Raw genomic sequence first — 16,285 nt, 5'->3', positions numbered from 1 at the left:
CAGGTGGGAATGTGAGTAGGGGTGCAGGAGCTCCCTTTTGGTGCTCAGCGTGGGGGTGCAGGTGTCAGGGTAGGTGGGCTAGGTATGTGTGGGGGTGCCACAGTCAGGGCTGGAGGGTGAAGGCATCAACGGGCTGGGTGGTACAGGGCTCAGGGCAGAGGACTGGGTGTGTGTGGGGGGGGCGGTCAGGGCTCAGGGCAGAGGACTGGGTGTGTGTGGGGGGGCGGTCAGGGCTCAGGGCAGAAGGCTGGGTTACTGCCCCCCTAGAACTCCCAACTCCTTGTCCTGACTACCCCCTCCTAGGAACCCACCCCCTATCTAAGCCTCCCTGCCCCTTGTCCCCTGATTGCCCCGCTAGGACCCTACCCCCTACCTGTCCCCTAACTGCCCCAACCCTTATCCACACCCCCGCACCCAGACAGAACCCCCTGGACTCCCATGTCCCATCTAACTGCTCCCCGCTCCCTGACAGGACCCGCCCCAGAACTCTGGACCCAAACAACCGCCCTGCTCCCTGCCTGCTCCAGCCCCTCTCCACACCCCTACCTCCTGGCAGCCCCCCCCCCGAACTCCCGACTCATCCAACCTCCCCAGCTCCTTGTCTCCTGACCACCCCCTCCAGAGACCCCCCCACCCTAACTGCCCCCCCGACCCTCTTTGCTCCCTGTCCCCTGACTGCCCTGACCCCTATCCACCCCCTAACAGACCCCGGGACTCCCATGCCCCATCCACCCCTCCTGCTCCCTAACTGCCCCCTCCAGAGACCCTCGCCCCTAACCACCACCCCCGGGATCCCACTCACGCACCCTGCTGCCTGTCCCTTGACTGCCCCCACCCCTTACCCAACCGCCGGCCCCGGCCCCCTTACCGCGAGGCTCCCCACTCATCCGAACCCCTGCCGCCGCGCGTGCGCAGCCCCGCCCCGCCCCGCCCCGCCCCTCAGAGCGCTGTGCGCGCGGCGGCAGGGCTCCGGACGAGCGGGGAGTGTCTCTCGCCAAACGCTGCCCCGCGGGAGCGCGCAGCCCGCCCCCAGAGCGCTGTGCGCGCGGCGGCAGGGCTCCGGACGAGCGGGGAGTGTCTCTCGCCAAACGCTGCCCCGCGGGAGCGCGCAGCCCGCCCCTCAGAGCGCTGTGCGCGCGGCGGCGGCAGGGCTCCAGGGGAAGGCGGAGGAGGGGCCGGCGGCTTGCTGCGCTTGGCCTGCGCTCCGCCGGGGAGCGCGCACCCTGCAGCTTGCCGCCTGGGCAGGATTTTAAATTAAAAACCGGCTCGCGTGCCGTAGGCTGCCGACCCCTGGTCTACATGAAGACTGGGCACAGCACTGCTGAAAGGCTGCCGACCCCTGCTATATGGGGACATCCACTGGCAGCCTGCCCATTACTCCTGGGGTGGCTCCCTCTGCTGGACTGTTGCAGCATTGCATCCTGACCCAAGTTTGGTCTGAGCATCTCCAGTGAGTATGCGCCCATCTAGGCTACGTCAGCTGCCCTTTTACACCCCACCGTCCATAGGCTACCCTCTTCCACACAGCAGCGTGGTGCAGCCCATATGATCAGCCTGCCTGTGCGAGCAGAGCATCGAAGTAGCTAGAGCTGCAGGAAAAGCTGCTCCTGAATTTCTCTCCATCTGAATCTTTGTTTGCAAAGAAGGAAATGGGTAACAAAACATGAGTTTACAACATGCACTTGTCTTTAAAAAGCAGCCAACTGCATTGGTTGTAAATAGAAAGGGACGGGGCATCAGGAAATGTGGTGAGAGGAAGCTACTATGGATGTGGATCTTTGCAAGTCTCTATCTGGGGAGTGAACAGGTGCAAAAGAATATATAAGCCTGATTTTGTATGATGTTTCCTTCCCCTTTGCTAGGCTCGAGTATGGAGCAGCAATTGCTGTGAGGATAGGCCCTGAGAACCCAACACCCATCCCACAGCTGCTGGGCCCAGTAATTTTGGGGACTGACTCTCCATCCAGCTCCTTCCCCTCCTCTGCCTGGATGGATTGGGCGTGGGGAGCACCTTGAAGGACAGAAATACAAGTGGTGGCTGGTGCCCTGCTTGCTGTTAAATAACCAGCCCTGCCTGCCTGCCTCCACTGGGATACATGATGGACAACTGAAGCAAGTGAAGAGCAGGAGGCTTGGACTGCCCGCCATGCTGTAAGTCCCAGCTGAGGGGTATTGCTGTGCAGGGAGGAGGGGTGGGGGGAAATTGGGGGTGGTTCTAGGGGCAGGGGGCAACAGCCACATCACACGGTGCCTGGGAACCAGAACCCAGTTGGAGTAACCTGCAGAGTGGAGGAGGAGGGAGAAAACCCTCGGTGCTGGTTCTGAGGTATCCTCTCCTCAGCCATAGTTTGAACCTCCCTGCCCCGTGAGGTATTGCCTTCCTGGGCCGGGCAGGAGCCATGGCTGGTCAGCAGGGTCTGGGAGTCAGAAGTGAGTCATTCCTGGCAGGCAGGGGGCAGTGGCAAGCAGAGAGGGAGTGGACTCCACAAGAGGGAGGGAAACAAGCTCCCATAGGAGACCCGGATGCTAGAGGAGACTTTCCCCCTACTCCCTCACGAGCTGCGGTGCCACCGGCAGGGACTCTGAGCAGCCCCAGCCAAGTGCGAGGCTGGGGTTTGCTCTGAGCCTTATTTGGAGCTAACTCTGCAGAATTCAGCCTGGCATATGCCAAGAAGTTGTGTTGCAGACCCAGCACTAACCATCTCTCCCAAGGATTGCTGCCAGCCCCCTGCCAGTGGCAGCTCTGAGAGCTCCTGCACGCACACAGCAGCTGACCCCCACCTCAGTCTCAGCTATGTTTATGGGGATACGAAATTCTAGCTCTGAGCCTCCCTGCCTCCAACAGCTGATCATGCCACAAAGGGCTGCGCCAGAGCTGAGGAAACACATCCCAGGGCTGGAGTGTGCAGTCCAACCCCTCCCGCACATCACGGGCATTAGTTCTGTCAGAGGTTGACCCTGCCAGCTGCTCAGTAGGCAGAACCCAGCCAGGTGCTGAGCAGGTATCCCAGGCCTGGTGCTTAAATACCTGTAGAGGCGGCAGTCAGACCAAGAAGGGTGGACAGGGGTTGGCCTAGAGTCGCAGGCTGAACTGCAGGCCACAAGCAGAGCCAGTGTCACTTCTCACAGCCCCAATGCACAGAGCAAGAGAGGACTAAGGCTGCTTCAGCCAGAATTTCCTTCACTCTGGCTGCAGGGCCTGGGCTCGCCCAACATGTGACCCTGGCTGTCAGAAAACTCCCCCGCTCCCTTTAAAAAACGATTCTCCCCTCCCCCCATCACTGCCAAGGGCTAACTGCGGGGGTCAACTCTTGCTTAGGGAGGGGGAATTTAAGCTCTTTACATTGGCTCTGTAGAGAAGCAAGCTCCTAACCAGCAAGGTCAGTAATAATAGCAAGAGGCAACAGTTTATTTAAGCTGAACAAATTCTTTAGAAGAGGCCGGGTGGGGAGTAAACAGAAGCCTAAATTGCAGCAGGTAGCATGTAAGCAGGAAAGTCGAAGTGCTGAGATGGCTTGTGAAGAGCAAATAACTGAAGGGATATAGACAAACACTAAAAAACACTTTATGGAGGTCAGAAGCATGTGAGCAGTTGAAGATGACAAGGACACTGCTGAGAAGCTAATATTTTTGTGTGTTCATCTTCTGCCTTTATCACAGAGGCTGTTGGCGAGAGATCTGTCCCAGATCGGTTCTCTTCTAGTAACAGAGGTACCATCGGGGCTTGAGAGAGCAGCAGAGGCGGTCCCAGACCAAGCTGATAATTTACAAAGTAACCCCCACTCCCACTTCTTCGAGCTGGACTTCATCCTGCTCTTAGTAGTATAAAGGCGCTACTGTCAGTCAACGCCTAACCCCACCCCTTGACCCCTTAAACCCTGCCAACCTATCACCAGAAGTCCTGCCCCATGTGACCCCTCTAAGAGCTCCTCCCACTGCCCTCTACCAATCAGGATGGGTTTCGCCCCCATAGGACCACCCCGAGAGGAGATGTAACCAATCGGGGGAGTTCAGGGCAGGGTGATCCATCTGGAAGTGGTTCTTGTGACCCCTCTAAGAACTCCTCTCACCGCCCTCTACCAATCAGGTCGGGTTTCAGCTGTTGGGGACCACCCCTGAGAGGAGATTTGACCAATGAGGAGGAAGTCCGGGGTGGGGTGATCCATCCGGAAGTGGTTCGTGTGACCCCTCTAAGAACTCCTCCCATCGCCCTCTATCAATTGTGATGGGTTTTGGCCACATAGGTCCACCCCAAGAGCAGATTTGACCAAAATAGGGCAGGTTCTGGAGCTGGGTGAACTGCCCAGAAGAGGGTGGTGTGACTCCTCGAAGAACTCTTTTCAGTGCCCTCTGCCAATCAGCGCACAGAACCATCACCCCATAAGTCCCAGTGTCAGGCAGAAGAGGCCATCTGTTACCACAAACGTGTGTTTTAGAAATTGCGGAAAAATGGACTCCTTCACCACCCCTATGAGAACTTCGGACTTTGTTTTAGCCCTGAGAGTCTTCGACCATCCACGGAGAAAGTGCTACATCAGCGACAGTTCCAAGGAGGAGGTGGGAGCGACCGAGGATACGCTGTTGATGGATATGCCGGGACCCAAACCGAAACCCAACTGCTTGTGAGACACCCCGCCGGAGGAGGAAGGTGAGGTGAACGGAAAAGACATTGCACAGGTAAATGAATGATTAAGAAGTGATGGATGATGATGGGTTTAATGGGTTAGGAACCAGGGATTGTGTGAATCTTAAAAATAAGCAGTGGAACTTGTTTGAAAATCTCTCAACAGCTTTCTAGAGGCCCTGGACAGCATTGCATCAAGCAGCAAAGCTGAACCGGGCCCACCTTGTTTTTGCTCAACGCCGATACAAATTGTTGAAGAGGACTCCGAGGATGACAGCTATGAGTTTAAGATGAGGCGTGGCATGGAGCTATCTGAGCCAGTGCCACGTTGTGAGCGTAAAAAAGTCATGTGGACTATTGTACAGGCTGCTGTTTATGCTGTCCTTAAACACTGCCTTAGGGAAAAGCTTTTTGAAAATTGTGAGGGCTGTGTCATAGATGCGCCAGCCCAATGGCACCATGACTGTGTGACTTGGACTTCAGTGGATATAGACTGCTCTGGGGCCTGTGTGCTGAGCTGTGTTTGGAAAGCTTATGAAACACTGTTATTGCCATAGGTTATGCTATGCAATGTCTGTGTCTGCCCCAAGAACATTTAGCGCAAGGAGTGACCTTGTTAAATGCTGTGCAATTCAGTGGAGACCCTGACCGTGTTTTAAAGAAAATGACCAAACTGGAAGATGCCTGCTTACAGCATTATATTGACCGTCTAGTCCGCACAAAAAGTACAGAACCCCACTTAAGAAAAAGACTATTTGTAAGAAATCTAAAAGGATTAAGTTAGAGAATGGTGAGGGTAACTGTAAATTTTTTTCTTTAAACATTGAAAAGGACTTTGTGACTATCTGTGTTTCTATTAGAACGTCTCTGGCCCTTAAGTGAGCTAAAAGTTTTAATGAAGCATCTTAGTTTGTTTTCAAGGAGCTGTATGTCTTAAATAAAAAATAGTTTGTGAGAATGTAGCTCTTGTGTTTTTGTGTAAAAGAGAACCATTTACAGCAAAAACCTGAACTGTATGTTGTGGGAGGGGAAAAATCCTAAAAATGTGTTTACAATAAAACAACAAACAAAAGAACCCCAGAAGAAAACAAACAAACAAACAACCCCTAGGGATGGTTCAGATGTGTTTGAGTACAATAGAGCTGACTTATCCTGTTGAACTGAATGGTTTTAATCACAGCCACACTGAATAGCCAGGGTGACTGCGATTACTCACCCTTGTTGTCATAGGGTTAAATTTGATGGGTGTGCACCCTCGGTAAGGGAGTGGGTGGGTGAGGATGGTGAATTCTGATTAATAGGAAATGAAAGAAAACCTCAGGAATTGGCAGATGCTGTTGGACAGTTTAAATATGACCCCTGGAGTTGGTAGAACGCTATTGGACAGTTTAAATATGGAATGTAGAATGTTATGGGTCATTTTTCCTAGAACCCACCCACCCCTACACCCCAAACTTTAAGCATGAAAGACATGTTTTTAAAAAAACAAGCCCCAAGACATTCATTGATATCTGCAAAGGGCCCCCACTTGGAAATATTTAATGCTATAAGAAGGCCCTACAGAAAAACGTATTTTAACTAAAAGAAGAAAATGCCCAGTTGTGCAGACAACTTGAGTCCCCTACCTCAGATCGCAAAAGGGAATGCGAGGGGAGGGCTGCCTAAAGTCCTTAAGTATCTGTTATTTCAGAGCTGTGGTGATTAAATTAACCTGCTAACTACTATTTTGAAATGTGTTTGAAACAAAGAGTTAGGACGGTATAAAAACCTCAGGTATTGTGGAGACTGTCTTTTTCAACAGAAACTCTCTCGAATTGCTGCTAGACTGCAAGAGGAGGAGCTTTAGTGTGTTTATAAAGCTGCGGTTTTTGTGTGTGTGAGAGAGGGGTCTGTGCAAGACATAGATGTGGGTTTTTTAAAAGTATTTGGTTGCAAACTTGGTTTGGTGTGTTTATAAAGCCGCTGTTTTTGTATGTGTGAGAGGGGTCTGTGCAAGACATAGGTGTGGGTTTTTTTAAAAGTATTTGGTTGCAAACTTGGTTTGATGTGTTTATAAAGCTGCTGGGGTTTTGTCTATGTGTATGTGTGCGCGATAGGGGGTCTGTGCATTACATAGGTGTGACGGTTTGGATCACAGAACCCCCTGGGAGCTGCCACCTGATGTGTCCAGACTACTTCTAGCCCTGCTTTCCCTGCCAGCTCAGTACTCCAGCACCCTGTCTTGCTGAGCCAGACGCTTCTGTCTTCTCAAGCAAAGACCCAGGGTCTGAATTACTTGCCCCAAAGCTGCAGGTTTACCTGAAAGCAGCTCACAGAAGTGTTCCTGTCTTTAACACTCAGATGCCCAACTCCCAATGGAGTCCAAACCCAAATAAATCCATTTTACCCTGTATAAAGCTTATACAGGGTAAACTCATAAATTGTTTGCCCTCCATAACACTGATAGAGAGAGATGCACAGTTGTTTGCTCCCCCAGGCATTAATACATTATCTGAGTTAATTAATAAGTAAAAAGTGATTTTATTAAATACAGAAAGTAGGATTTAAGTCAGGGGTCGGCAACCTATGGCACGCGTGCCAAAGACGGCACGCAAGCCAATTTTTAATGGCACTCTGGAGCCTGCCGGGACTCCAGCATGCCATTAAAAAATCCTGCCCAGCCCGACCTGCTGTCCTCTGCCCTCCACTCCCCCCGCAGGGGCAGGGAGCAGAAGCATAGCCATGCACACAGAGCGGGCAAATGGCCCCACTCTCCGGGCACGGCAAGCCGCGGGGTCCGCACTCCCAGGCCGGAGCGCTGGTCTGAGCACAGCAAGCTGCCGGCCCCTGCCCCGCCTTCTCCCCTTCCCTGGAGCCCTGCTACCACGCGCAGCGCTCTGGGAGTTGGGGCTGCGCACTTCTGTGGGGCAGCATTTGGCTCCGCAGGGAGGCAGACACACTTCCCGCTCAACTGGAGCTCTGCCGCCACCGCGCGCAGCACTCTGAGGGGCGGGGCTGTGTGCTCCCGCAGAGCAGCGTGTCTAGCTCTGTCTGGAACCTCATGGTAAGGTGTCCAGGGGTGGGGGCAGTCGGGATGGGGGGGTTGGATGGGAGGTGGGTGGTTAGGGGCAGGGGTCTCTGGAGGGGGAACTCGGGGAGCAGAGGGGGTTGGATGGGGCATGGGAGTCCCAGGGTCTGTCAGGGGGCGGGGGGTGGATAGGGGTCAGGGCAGTCAGGGGACTGGGAGCAAGGAGCGTACTGGGGGGGGCAGTTAGGATGGGGGGTCTCTGGAGGGGGTGGTCAGGGGACAAGGAGCTGGGGGGGTTGGATGAGTTGGGAGTTTTGGGGTTCTGTCAGGAGTCAGGGGTGTGGAGAGGGGTTGGGGCAGGTAGGGATTGGGGGGGAGGTTGGATGGGTTGGGAGTTCTGGGGGTCCTGTCAGGGAGCAGGGTGCGGTTGGATGGAGCATGGGAGTCCCGGGGGTCTGGCTGGGGATGGGGCTGTGGATAAGGGTCAGGACAGTCAGGGGATAGGTAGGGGGTAGGGTCCAGTCCAGGGACAAGGAACAGGGAGGCTTAGATAGGGGGTGGTGTCCTGGGAGGCAGGTGGCGGCAGGGGTTCCAGGAGGGGGTAGTCAGGAGACAAGGAGCAGCAGGGTTGGGAGCTCTTGGGGGGCAGTCACTCAGCCCTCTCCCCTGAGCCCTGACCCCCCCGCACACTGCCCTCTGCCCCGCAAACACCCCAGGCCCCTGCCCTGAGCCCTGTACCTCCCTCATACACACTCAGCCCTCTGCTTGACTCCATCTCCCCCCACCCCCCAACAACTCTAGCCCTGACTCTGCAACCCCCACACATACCCAGGCTCCCCTTTGCCCTGACACCTGCATCCCCCCACATACCCAGCCCCCAGCCCTAACTCCAGCCCTCTGCCCCCAGCCCTCTGAATCCCGGCCGCTGGCCCCATAAGGCCTGCTGTTGGTCTGGGGTTCTGACTGCTGGACCCTTGCTAGCCAGGGTCCTGGCCCCAGGCCTCGCTCAGCCCACTGCCGGCCTAGGTGAACAGAACCCCAGACCAGCAGCGGGCTGAGCGGGCCGGCAGCATAAGATCAACATTTTAATGTCATTTTAAATGAAGCTTCTTAAACATTTTGAAAACCTTGTTTATTTTACAATACAACACTAGTTAAGTTATATAATATATAGACTTGTAGAGAGAGACCTTCTAAAAAACATTAAAATGTATTACTGGCATGTGAAACCTCAAATTAGAGTGAATAAATGAAGACTTGGCACACCACTTCTGAAAGGTTGCTGACCCCTGATTTAAGTGGTTCCAAGTAGTAACAGACAGAACAAAATAAGTCACCAAGCAAAATAAAATAAAATGCGCAAATCTATGTCTAAACAAACTGAATACAGATAAGATCCTTGCCAGTTCCAGAATGCTCCCTGTTACAGACTAATCTCATTTTAGCCCGGGTCAAGCAATCACTCACACTCCTTGCACACTCTCCTTTGTTCCAGTTTCTTTCAAGTATCCTGGGGAGTGGAGAGGCTCTCTCTTTAGCCAGCTGAAGACAAAATGGAGGGGTCTCCCAGGGGCTCAAATAGACTTTCTCTTCTGGGTGGAGACCCCCTTCCTCACTCCTATGCAAAGTCCAGCTCCAAGATGGACTTTTGGAGTCACCTGGGCAAGTCACATGTCCATGCATGACTCACAGTTTTTACAGGTAGCATCCATTGTTTACATGCTACCTTGAATGTCCTCAAGTAGACTTCTTATGTGGCTTGGAGCATTCCAAGATCCATTATCCTTTAAGTGTTGCTTGATTGGATACTTAATTTCAACATTCCTTTCTTCAGGAACAGACCAAATGCTCTGCTAAGGTTATTTAGAAATCAAGCCAGTACACAGCCAATGTTCATAACATTCATAACTTTGAATACAAAAATGGTACATGCATATGAATAGGAATAAAAAGACAAGTCAACAAAAATACTACCTCAGAGCCCACGCAGGCTACCACATTTACAAATCATGGTCCTCACTCTGCCATGCACCCTCCCAATCTTAATTCCCCTATCTCTGACAACCCTGGGCAGCGCCGACCCAAGGAGACCCTTAGGAACATGATTTGGAAGGAGCTGGTGAATTTAGGGGAGGATATGAGAAAATACGATCGCCAGCCCCTCAGCATCCTGATTAATGCTTTGTCTCAGGTCATGTGGAAAACGGAGTTTATGCAGGGAGCTCCCCCACAACCCACTGCCCCAGTATGGAGGGCATCCCCCACACCTACTCCCTGTCAAAGCCAGATCCCTGTCCCCTCTTCTGAGTGGAGGCTCTGGGAGATTGGCAATCAGTAGGGGTGCCCTGTTCCCCATAGGCCTCCCTAGCTGATTGCAAGATGTCAGCGTGACGTATGGAGGAGACCCACTGTGAGGGCAACAGTGTACAGTGGGGAACCCAGGTCTGTTAGCCCAATTGCTACCGGATAGGATATTCAAAGGGAGACCCACCACTAAACAGATTCAGCTCAACGGGTGTGAGGGAGAAACTGTCTCCCATGGTTTATCTCTGAGGAGTGGCGATTTCCCTGTTAGAAAAGCCATCCTAATCTCCCAGTGTTTGTCTGTTAACAGTCATGTAATCTGTGACAAGGGGACTTCTCCGAAGGAGGTTCAAATCCACTTAGAGGGCATGAATATCTCTCACATTGCACCTCTAAGCGCTCCCCTTGATTGGAACTAGCCATAAGGGTTGGGATGAATGGGTAACCTAGGGATAAGTCTCACTGTTCCTTCGAGATTATCCAGGAAGAGGGGTCTGTTATTGTCTATGTTGGTAAAGCATGTGTGTGTGTAAGGACAAGATGTAATATTGTGTTGGTTAATGGACATTGGATCCAACCCACAGTGTCTTACATTAATGGTTGTTTCTGTAATGTAACCACCATTGTGAGTTGTGATATTAAGTTTACTGTGCCTATATGGACTGTACAACATTTAAATGCTGATCCTGAGCTCTTCAAGGAGGTTTCCCCCATTTCACTGGGAATGGGTCTCATTGCCATGAAGGTAAGAACATAGGCCATCACTTCTGGTGGGAGACTTTGCTTGGGTGGAGCCCCAGTGCAACAGGTCTTTTGAATCTCATGCTTCACCCCATTGTGGTGATCACTGGTTTCCAAATTATACAAGCGATTGGTCTGGTTCTGCTGATGTAATGGATACAACGACTGATGCAGCAGCTGCAATGGATGGAAGATCAGAGCCGGTACCATGGTGTAAGGTTGTGATGGGGATACTCGCTCAGCACAAGCACCCCAATCAACGGGTGTTCTTGGGGAACCAGGGTGCAGTATCCAGCCTGACTCATGAAAGACACACACACCCCTCCACCAGCCTCTGCTTAAACCAAAACCCATCAGAGGAAAAAACTTGCAGAGAGCAGTGAAGGACAGATGGGAGACACACCTAGACCCATCCTGACAAGGGTGACAAGACTAAGACATCGCCATTAGCATACAGAATGAAGAACAGAGACAAGTCCCTTAGCCTCATCTGCATGAAAGATGGGACAGGGAGACATCTCAATTTGCATACAGAATGGAGAACAGAGAACCGCACTGAACTCTGGGACCAGAAAAAGCAGGGATGCACTGCATCATGGGAATCTCTGCTCCAGATGTTAATGAACCTATGCCTGCCCACACCCAGCTCAGCAGTCATCAGACCAATTCTAGTAAGGAATCCTTGACTGATGTCCAAAATACTGAAGCAGCCTAGTTGCACTGTCAGCTTCCTGGAAGAAAACATCACCCATAGCCAAGAGTGATCAGCTCCTATTGTCTAGCCCAGGGGTCGGCAACCTGTCAGAAGTGGTGTGTTGAGTCTTCATTTATTCACTCTAATTTAAGGTTTTGTGTGCCAGACATACATCTTAATGTTTTTAGAAGGTCTCTTTCTATAAATCTATACTATATAACTAAGCTATTGTTGTATGTAAAGTAAATAAGGTTTTTTAAATGTTTAAGAAGCTTCATTTAAAATTAAATTAAAATGCAGAGCCCCCCTAGAGCAGTGGCCAGGACCTGGGCAGTGTGAGTGCCACTGAAAATCAGCTCATGTGCTGACTTTGGCACATGTGCCATAGATTGCCTACCCCTGGTCTAACCTAAAGAAAACCCTTGAATCATCAGTTTACCTAGAAACAAATCTAGTGTTCTCTCTTGAATCGTTGTATTTTCTCTACAAAAACCCCTACTCACCCTTCAGCAAACGTTCTGATGCATAGACCCAAGCTTTGCATCAGTTCCACTGGGACTCCATCTCCTGACTGATCGTGCTGGGGGCTCTGCCTGTCTCCTGCCCTCAGGACCCTGAACTACCACCATCACCTGGGAACCCTGACTAATTCAAGCTTCAGGGAGTGGTGAGATCCCCTTCTCTCTCTCTCTCTCTCTCTCTCTTTTCCTCTCTATCTTAGGTATTAACCTTTAATTATGTATGTTATGTTGCTTTAGCCCTCCTTGTGTAGTGATCTCTAGTATTCAATAAATAACTTGTATGGTTCAGCTGGTTGCTTCTCTCTCTTTCTTTTATGTTATTAGCTTCCCCCATTCACTCTACAGCAACACTTCTTTTACCTAAGCTAAAGATCCCTGCAGAGCTCAAAATACTGTGGGGTTTGCTCATCAAGTATGTTACTGCCAGTACAATTGTGATGTGAGAGTGGGGATAGGGATGTGCTGAATCTGGGACACGTAAGGGTAACAGTTTGAAAGTGCTGCTTGACCCAGTCCATGGAGCCCGCGGGCATAGAAGGAGATGCAGCTTGAAAGTGCTGCTTCATCCAGCCCTAGATTCCCTCCATTCAATACAATTTCTTGGTGTTGTCCGGCTGTGTCTTTGTAAAACAGGCTGGCAGAAAATTGTGTGGCGAGAGTGTCATCGCTGTAACTGAGCACCGATTCTAGAAAGGCCCTGTAAGGGTAACAGTTGTTGCTTTGGCCTATGAGGCAGTCTCCCAGCGTGATATCCAAATGATAGAAAATAGAGGCTATGGGGTAATTCACCAGGCTCACCGCGGCGTCCTTTGCGAGTTCAGTTCCGTCTCCTTTTACAATCTTGCAACACAGGTACAGCAGTGTGTTGTTTAAATCCAAATCATCTATGCCATTCCCTGCTATAAAAAAGTCAATGGAGGCAGACTCCGTAAATGGCCAAAAGAGGCAGCATCTCAGTGTAGATGCTTTTCTTGATGCTGGGCTGCGTAGGGGTTATTTGGAACAAGTCTAGTTCAGATTTGATGCACTCTTCAGACCCGCAGCGAACAAAAGCCATGTTGATTAAAATCTCTCTCTTTTACCAGGCAGAGACCATCTCCTCTTTCACCCAGGCTTCCTCTTGGCCAGCCCTGCGTGTCAAAGCCCTTCTTTAAAAGGGTTTTGAGGGACCTGTGTGTCATGGGTATGAGGCATTTCTCTTTCTCCTTCTCCTTTTAATGTACATCATCCCCGATCCTTGCTGTGAGGCTGTATTCCCCACCTTCTCCAGAACAGCGCGGGAGACATGACCTACCAACCACATCTTTAGCTATGTTTTGAGCAGTAGTTTTTACTATCTTTAGCCCCCTCCTCAAAAGTGGTACGGCCTTTCAAAAGAGGCAACGAAATATTCCACCCACACCAGCCCCGTACATCACGGGAGCCCCGTGATATCCAGGAAGGGCGTATCCAGCCTGGGCTTTGTAATAGTTCCTGTAGATGGTGGGGTGGTTGTAATTTTTTAAGATCACCATAAAAGTGTTTAGTTTTTTAGAAACCTCGCTCTCTCTGCGGATGCAGATGCAGCTTGACGATCATGTTGCCGAAGCAAAATGAGATGCGTTTGTTCTGATCTGTCTTTATTTCAGTGGTGATGGTGTCGATGTGGTGTTTACTGACAAGGACGTAATGAGGCTTATCATAGATAATGGTGACAAACTCGTTGTTCCTTCCTTGGACAGGACGCAGCGTAACAGGGGAAAAGAAAATTCCCCCGGAAATTGGTGTTCTACAATATCCGTGTACAGATACAAGGAGTTAAAACCCCCTGTGATGTCTGCCAAGAAGGGGAATTTTTGGACGCTGCACTTGGTACCGTCTTTTACTAACACAAGTATGGAGGGGGACACATTCATATTGACACATTTAAATAAGTTTTATTAATCACCTGGTTTAACATAATCTTTTACAGCCGCCTGTAAAAATGGATGCCATTACCCCTACCATAAGGGAGTCTGACTTGGTTCATTCTTCCAATGGGTAAGTTCTCAAAGGCCTCTAGAAAGGCATCGTTGACCTGTTGAGAGATTTTTCAGAAAAGAAACAGTGTAAGCACCCCCACTGCTTGTTTTTAGATTTATGCAATCCCGGGTTGGTTCCTAACCCCATTACATCCCATCCTCAACTGTCCCTTCTTAATCATTCATTTACCTAAGTGACGTCTTTTCCATTCTCCTTGTCTGCCGGTGACTCTTCCAAGCCATGATCGTCTTCCACCTCTACAGGGGTGGACAATGAGAGGCCGTCACACTCATCGGGGTGCCTCACGAGGGTTTGGGTTTCGGGGTCGCGTTCCTGCGTATCCATGAACGGTTGAGTCAAAGGACCCCATTGGAACTGTTGCTGATGTAGCATTTTCTCCACACACGTCCAAAGGTGCTCGAGGCTAAAACAAAGTCTCAAGTTCTCACGGGAGTGGTAAAGGAGTCCATGTTTCCATGATTTCTAAAACACGCATTCTTGGTAAAAGATGGCCTCTTCTGCCGGGCGCTGGGAGTTATGGGGTGATGGTGCTGTGCTCTGACTGGCAGAGAGCACTGGGAGGAGTTCTTAAAGGGGTCACACCACTCTCTTCTGGGCGGTTCACCCCGTCCCAGAACCTGCCCTATTTTGGTCAAATCTGCTCTCAGGCCGGTCCTGTGCAGCCGAAACCCATCGTGATTGGTAGAGGGCGATGAGAGGAGTTCTCAAAGGGGTCATACGAACCACTCGCAGACGGGCCACCCTTCCCCCGAGTTCTTCCCTATTGGTCAAATCTCCTCTTGGGGATGGTCCCCAACAGCTGAAAACCTGCCTGATCGGTAGAGGGTGATGGGAGGAGTTCCTAAAGGAGTCACAGGAACCACTTCTGGATGGGTCATCCCGCCCCCAAACTCCTTCCCGATTGGTCAAATCTCCTCTTGGGGCGGAGCTACGGGGGAAGCAACCTCTCCTGATTGGTAGAGAGCAGTTGGAGGAGTTCTCAGAGGGGTCACAATGCACACCTTGCTTCCAGTCATGTGGCCGCCTTGACCGCGGAAGTAATATCCCCATGGGGCGGGACTTCTGTGACAGGTGGGCAGGGTTTAAAGGGTCAAGGGGTGGGTTAGGTTTGATTGATGGTAGGGCCCTTCCTCCTCATTGGTAGAGGGAGGTGGGAGGAGTTGTTAGAGGGGGCACATGACCCACTTCTGAACAGGTCACCCAGCCCCGGAACTCCCCTGATTGGTCAAATCGTCTCTCAGGGGGCTTCTACGAGGGCGAAACCCATCCAGATCGAAGAAGTGTGTGTGGTGGGGGTTACTTTGTAAATTATCAGCTTGGTCCAGGACTGCCTCTGCTGCTCTCTCAAGTCCCAGTGGTACCTCTGTTTCTAGACGAGAACCGGTCTGAGACAGATCTCTCTCCAACAGCCTCTGTGATAAAGGTAGAAGATGCATACACAAAAATATTAGCTTCTCAGCAATGTCCTTGTTGTCTTTAATTGCTCTCTTGAATCCACTCATTCTTTCACAGGCTTCTGTGTTTGTCTATATCCCTTCAGTTAGTTGCTCTTCACAAGCCATCTTAGCCATCTAAGGAGCTCAAACTCTCCCTCCCTAAGCAAGAGCTGGCCCCCTGCAGTTTATCCTCTGCCATGATGGGAGGAGGGGGAGAATCGTTTTTTAGAGGGAGCTGGGGAGTTTTCTGACAGCCAGGGTCACATGTTGGGTGAGCTCAGGCCCTGCAGCCAGAGTGAAGGAAATTCTGGCTGCAGCAGCCTTAGTCCTCTCTTGCTCTGTGGACTGGGGTTGTGAGAAGTGACACTGGCTCTGTTTGCGGCCTGCAGTTCAGCCTGAGACTATACGCCAGGGGTCCCCAATGTGGTGCCTGCGGGCACATCTAAATGCGTCTGTGTTCTGGTCGGTGGTGGAGCATCTACAGAAATGACACTGAATTTCCACGGCATTTTGGCGGCGCCGCCTCTCGATGACGTCACTTGCCGCTGACAAGCGATGTCATCGAGAGGCGTCACCGCTGAAATGCTGCAGAAATTCAGAGGCATTTTGGCAGATGGTCCACCGCCGTCATGGTCCTTCATCTGGCGCCTGACAGACAAAAAGGTTGGGGACACTGCTCTACGCCAACCCCTGCCCACCGTTCTTGGGCTGACTGCCGCCTCTGCAGGTATTTAAGCACCAGGCCTGGGATACCTGCTCAGCACCTGGCTGGGTTCTGCCTACTGAGCAGTTGGCAGGGTCAGCCTCTGACAGAACTAATGCCTGTGATGCGCTAGAGGGGTTGGACTGCACACTCCAGCCCTGGGATGTGTTTCCTCAACAGCTGGCTCTGTTTCCTCAGCACTGGCGCAACCCTTTGTGGCATGATCAGCTGTT

General features: G+C 51.4%; 1 protein-coding gene and 2 long non-coding RNA genes across 4 annotated transcripts in view; 2 read left to right on the top strand and 1 right to left on the bottom strand.

Moving 5' to 3' along the window:
* Positions 1–1,222: 1,222 nt before the first annotated feature.
* On the top strand, positions 1,223–5,582 carry LOC127058646 (uncharacterized). 2 transcript variants are annotated; one of them, XR_007776414.1, is made up of 4 exons: positions 1,223–1,450; positions 1,863–2,151; positions 3,661–4,677; positions 4,791–5,582. It is a non-coding gene; the product is annotated as an uncharacterized LOC127058646 (long non-coding RNA). The 2 variants fall into 2 exon arrangements; XR_007776413.1 differs by lacking the exons at positions 1,223–1,450; positions 1,863–2,151 and having other exon boundaries at positions 3,357–4,677.
* A 6,357-nt stretch (positions 5,583–11,939) lies between these two features.
* Positions 11,940–15,424, top strand: LOC127058647 (uncharacterized). The gene is made up of 2 exons (XR_007776415.1): positions 11,940–12,037; positions 12,977–15,424. It is a non-coding gene; the product is annotated as an uncharacterized LOC127058647 (long non-coding RNA).
* LOC127058645 (maestro heat-like repeat-containing protein family member 1) overlaps positions 15,240–16,285 on the bottom strand; it is a 28,950-nt gene continuing 27,904 nt past the window's right edge. The window contains exon 40 of the mRNA XM_050968892.1: positions 15,240–15,325. The gene's annotated coding sequence lies outside the window, so the exon portion shown is untranslated. The remainder of the gene's footprint in view (positions 15,326–16,285) is intronic.

The sequence above is a fragment of the Gopherus flavomarginatus genome, chromosome 9, assembly GCF_025201925.1.
Source record: "Gopherus flavomarginatus isolate rGopFla2 chromosome 9, rGopFla2.mat.asm, whole genome shotgun sequence".
NCBI lineage: Eukaryota > Metazoa > Chordata > Testudines > Testudinidae > Gopherus > Gopherus flavomarginatus.
This window is presented reverse-complemented; position numbering and strand designations above follow the sequence as displayed.